Below are 6,066 nucleotides of genomic sequence, written 5' to 3' on the forward strand. Positions count from 1 at the left end.
TCAGAAGACTGAGGCATGAGAATCTCTTAAACTCAGGGGGCAGAGGTTGCAGTGACCCAAGATTGCACCACTGCACTCCAGCCTGGGTGACAGGGCAAGACTGTCTCAAAAAAAAAAAAAAAAAAAAGAAAGAAAAATTCAGTGGATGGCTGGTCTCAGCTCTTCAGCCTGTGCTCATCTCCTGTCACTGAACCCCAAGCCTTCTCCTGGGACTGCTCTGTATATGGATTTTATGCCAATTCTAGGAGCCTTGACTCTTGTGTGGGTGGGGGTGGGGACAGGAGATGAGTTGCGGGGGAGGGCGCATAGCCACATTAACTCCCATTTTTCGCCCCTCAGGCCTTAGCTGGGGCTCCCATTGCTGGCTTTACAGACTAAGTATCCTCAATATCACCTTCCTGTCTTCTTCCTTCTTAATTAATTTTACTAACAGAATTGTGGGAGGTGCTGGAGGAGATGGAACTCCTTCAGCCCTCCTGTGAAGTCTTAGTTTCTCTGGCACCATTTCTCTGCAAGTAGTCCCTGACTCAGATTTGTCTTTAGCTGTACCTGGCTCTCACATTATGGGGACTGATGGTAATGACATTGGATGCCTTCCCCAGTCCCCAGGCAAGGGCTACCCAAACTTCTGTGAGATCAAGTGAGAGGGGAAACACAACTTGAGTGTTCATGCAGTCCCATGGCTTTGATGCTCTGTATATGCTGATGACTTCAAAATGATATCTCTAGCTGTGACTTCTTCCCTGGGCTCCAGATTTGGATCGCCAGCTGCCTACTTGACTTCCCCACTTGCATATCTAAAAGCATCTTATACTTTTAAAAATTTTTTGTAGACGGAGTTTTGCTCTTGTTGCCCAGGCTGGAGTGCAATGGTGCAATCTCAGCTCACTGCAATCTCTGCCTCCCGGGTTCAAGCAATTCTTTTGCCTCAGCCTCCCAAGTAGCTGAGATTACAGGCGCCCACTACCACGCCTGGCTAATTTTTGTATTTTTAGTAGAGACAGGGTTTCGCCATGTTGACCAGGCTGGTCTCGAACTCCTGACCTCAGGTGATCCACCTGCCTTAGCCTCCCAAAGTGCTGGGATTACAGGTGGGAGCCACCACGCCCGGCAAGCATCTTATACTTAAGGTGGTCAAAATAAAACTCTGGATTCTCATTCCCACCTCTAACCCTGTTTATTTGGTTTTCCTCTAGCCTTGCCTACCCCTGTAAATAGCATTACCACCTACTTAGTTGCTTGAACCAACACCCTCCATACTCGTTGATCCCTGTCTTTTACTCTGCATTCTACATCCAATTAATTAGCAAGTCCTGTCAGACCTTCCTTCAAAATGTATACTGAATCTGAACACATTTAACCACCTCCACCCTTACTGTCCTAGTCCAAGTCTGGGTTACTATAATAGCTTCCTAACTGGTGTCCCACCTCCATTCCCACCCTCACCCCCGAGGCTGTCCTCCACACAACACTGTGATATGTTTAAAATGCACATCGGATTTCTTCACTCCCCTCTTAAAATCCTCCAAAGATTTCCCACTTAGAATACCACTCAAATGCCTTCTGATGGCATGCCTGGCCCTGCCTGACCTGGCCGCTGCGTACTTGAATCTTATCTCCTACTTTCTTTCTTCCCTCTCAGCCAGCCACAATCATCTCACTGTGTCTCTCATCTTAATCCTCTTCGTATTCAACCTTTCTGCAACACTTGATAATCTTCATCCTTCCAATGTCACATTCTCCTGGTTTCCTGCTACCTCCTATCACATCCCCACTCAGTTTCCTTCTGTGGTTGCTCTTTCTCTTAAATCTTGCTGCCTCCAGGTGTCCCTGCTCAGCCCTTTCTATTGCCAGAGTGATCGCATGGCTTCAACTCTGTCTACACACTGGTAACTTGCAAGATCTCATCAGTCTCTCGAACTTCAGATTCTCAATTGGACATCTCTATTTGTTGTCCCATAGGCACTTCAAACTCCCCAAGCTCCAAATATAACTAACTCCCATACACCCTTTGGGTCCTCTCTTCAAGCTCTGTTCTGCATCTCTCATGGGCTACCTAGGCTCCTAAGCCTGGAACCTGAGAGTTATCCTCAAACCTTCCTTCTCCCTCTACACCTACATCTAAGTCCTGTGTCTTCTACAGGGAGGCGGTATAATAGCAGTTAAAGGTGCAGAGACTGCAAGGGGCTTGTGTATGACTGTCAGAAAGGGGCTTTCTGAGAGTTGAGAAAGGGGCTCTCTGCTTCTGCATGGGAGGAGGTCCACTCTCTATCCCTGTCATTTTCCCATTTTCTTTTGCTTCCACACAGCTGAAAAAAGTAGTCTTCTCCAGGCCTTGATTCCTTCCTTCCCTCCCTCCCTTCCTTCCTCCCTCCCTCCCTCCCTTCCTTCCTTCCTTCCTTCTCCCCTCCTTTTCTTTTTTTGATGGAGTCTCGCTCTCTCACCCAGGCTGGAGGGCAATAGCACGGTCTCGGCTCACTGCAACCTCCACCTCCCAGGTTCAAGCAATTCTCCTGTCTCAGCCTCCTGAGTAGCTGGGATTACAGGCGCCTGCCACCATGCCTGGCTAATTTTTGTATTTTTAGTAGAGATGGGGTGTCACCATGCTGGCCAGGCTGGTCTCGAACTGTTGACCTCGTGATCCACCTGCCTTGGCCTCCCAAAGTGCTGGGATTACAGGCGTGAGCCACCACGCCTGGCCCAGGCCTTGATTTCTTTAGAATATCAAGCAGGAACTGGGATATCTAGGAGAAAGGAGGCCATATAGGTCTGCCTGCTTTGGTGAAGGAGTTCTGCAGGCTCTTGAAAGTCCAATGCTGCTCAGCAGGCCTAGGCTTTCCTTTTGGGATATAAGGCCAAAGACCTGGCTTATAAAACTGGTACTTGATCTCTGGGTAGCTATCGTTCAGAGAACTCAAGGGGTTGCTGGATGAGGATTGGCTCAGGCTATAGTGTGCTGACAAACTGGCTGGGGTGGGGTAGGGTGTTCTGTTTGGTAACATTTGCTGCTTTTCGTGGTGTAAATACTTCTGTCATGGCCTGTTTCAAGCTACTAACATGATGTCACTGAGCAGTGAGCTGGGAAGATAACTGGCTCTTGGCTCTCGTGAGCCTGTGCCTGTGCACTTGCCCTTTATCTCCCCATGTTTTCAGATTTCCCAACACCTGCTGGTTTTTTTCCAGTTAGAAAATTAGGGACAGGTAGCTTTAGGCACTAGGATTCTCTATCGCCTCATCTCTTTCTCAACATTGCTAGTTGTCTCTCTAGAACGATGGTTCTGGCCGGGCACGGTGACTCACGCCTGTAATCCCAGCACTTTGGGAGGCCGAGGCGGGCGGATCACCTGAGGTCAGGAGTTCAAGACCAGTCTGACCAACATGGAGGAACCCCATCTCTACTAAAAATACAAAATTAGCCGGGCATGGTGGCACATGCCTGTAATCCCAGCTACTCAGGAGGCTGAGGCAGGAGAATCGCTTGAACCCGAGAGGTGGAGGTTGCGGTGAGCTGAGTTTGTGCCATTGCACTCCAGCCTGGGCAACAAGAGTGAAACTCCATCTCAAAATAAACACATAAATAAATAAATAAACAAACAAATAATGATGATTCCATTTATACACTTAGCAGCGTGTTAGGGTGCTGTATTTCCCCCACATCTTTGTCAACTTTTTTGTTTGTTTGTTTTTGTTTTGACAGTCTTAACTCTGTCGCCCAGGCAGGAGTGCAGTGTGCGACGCACAGCCCCTGGGAGGAGCCTGAGCTGCCTGCAGGAAATCACCCCTTCCCTGGGGGCGGGAGGGGAATGAATGACTCAGGGCCAACTGGTGGGAGTTCTGTTTTTGTGGTCAGGATGGGCTGTAGGGAGGTTCCTGGGATGAAGTACTCACTGGCTTCGCCTTTCCCAGCTGCCTCCTAATGAGGCTTTTCCTCTGACCTTTTCCATTCTATACCTGGAAACAAGTTTGTGCTACTGGTCTGGTCTTTTGCTCCAAGCCCCACCCAACCCAGGCCATCTCCTGTGAGAATATGGCTGTTGAGTGAAGCAGTGAGAACTGAGGCTATAACAGGTGCGGGCAGGCGAGGCTGAGCATTTAGGACTGTGCTCTGGACCTGCAGTTTGCTGACTTGCGTGTATTGGGGTTCTGGGTCTTCAGTGCTACAGTGGGAATGGGGAGACCTTCTGTTGGGGGAGGGTATCTTTGGGGCCCACAACCTGGTGTGTGATTGATATATTTGTGGTGAATTTGGAAGTGTACTATACCCAAATCTGGCCCTTTCACTGTGCCAGAGAAGCAGCATAGTACTGTGGCTAAGAGAGGGAGCAAGAATATCCAGGTTTAAATATCAGCTCTTGGCCAGGTGCAGTGGCTCACACCTGTAATCCCAGCACTTTGAGAGGCTTGAGGCAGGAGGATCACTTGAGCCCAGGAGTTTGAGACCAGCCTGGGTAACAAAGGGAGACACCCCTCTCTACAAAAAAATTAAAAAAAAAAAATAGCTGAGCATGGTGGTGCATGCCTGTAGTCCCATCTACTTGGGAGGCTGAGACAAGAGGATTGCTTGAGCCCAGGAGGTTGAGGCTGCAGTGAGCTATGATTGAATCACTGCACTCCAGCCTGGGAGACTAAGCGAGATCCTGTCTTAAAACAAGAACAACAAAAACATCCACAAAAAATCGCTCTGCCCCTTACTAGCTATCAGATTTTAGCCAAGTTACTAGCCTCTCTGGTCCTGTTCTCTGTAAAATGAGAATAATAATGGTACCTACTAATAGGGTTGTTGAAGACTGAATGAATTAATACATGCAAAATGCTTGGAATGGTGCCCAGCAATTAAGTACTATGTAACTATTAGCTGTTTTTATTCTTTTAGTGACTGGTATCACCACCCACCCATCATATAAACAGAAGCTTGGCAGCAATTCTATACTCTTCTCCTTTCAGTCCCATATTCAACCCCTGTCCATTCTTTCTTCTTGTTATTTCTTCCAGTTTGCTACCACCACACCATTGTTTCACTCACACTACTATATATAGTGGTCTTTCACTGATCTCCTTGCCTTCACTTAAAAAATAAACCCAGCTTGGCCAGGCGCGGTGGCTCTTGCCTGTAATCCCAGCACTTTGGGAGGCCAAGGCAGGCAGATCACAAGGTCAGGAGATTGAGACCATCCTAGCTGACACAGCAAAATCCTGTCTCTACTAAAAAAAAAAAAAAAAAAAAAAATTAGCCAGGCGTGGTGGTGGGTGTCTGTAGCCCCAGCTACTTGGGAGACTGAGGCAGGAGAATGGTGGGAACCCGGGAGGTGGAGCTTGCAGTGAGCCAAGATCACACCACTGCACTCCAGCCTGGGCGAAAGAGCGAGACTCCATCTCAAAAAAACAAATGAATGAACAAACAAAAAACAACCCAGCTTTATTGGGATATATAATTCACACACCGTACAACTCACCCATTTAAAGTGTACAGATCAGTGGTTTTTAGTATATTCACAGATATGTGCAACCACAGTCAAGTTTAGATCATTTTTATCACCTCAAAAAGAAATCCTGTACCTTTTACACTCATCCTTTTATCTCCCCAACTTCCTTCTAGTCCTAAGCAACCACTAATCTACTTTCTACCTCTATAGATTTGCCTAGTATGGAAATTTCATATAAATGGAATACGACTACCATATGTTGTCTTTTGTGACTGGCTTCTTTCACTTAGCGTGGTATTTTCAATGTTCATTTACAATATAGCATGCATTAGTATTCCATTCACCGCCCTCCACTCTTTTTTTCTGAGACTGGATCTCACTCCATCGCCTAGGCTGGAGTACAGTGGCACGATCACAGCTCACTGCAGCCTTGACCTCCCAGGCTCAGGTGATCCACTCACCTGAGCTTCCTGAGTAGCTGGGACTACAGGCATGCACCATCACTCCTGGCAAATTTTTGTATTTTTTGTAGAGACAGGGTTTTGCCATGTTGCTCAGGCTGGTCTTGACCTCCTGGGCTTAAGCAATCTGCCTGCCTCAGCCTCCTAAAGTGCTGGGGTTACAGGTACAAGCCATCATGCCC

Source organism: Macaca fascicularis, chromosome 1 (genome assembly GCF_037993035.2).
Source record: "Macaca fascicularis isolate 582-1 chromosome 1, T2T-MFA8v1.1".
Lineage (NCBI taxonomy): Eukaryota > Metazoa > Chordata > Mammalia > Primates > Cercopithecidae > Macaca > Macaca fascicularis.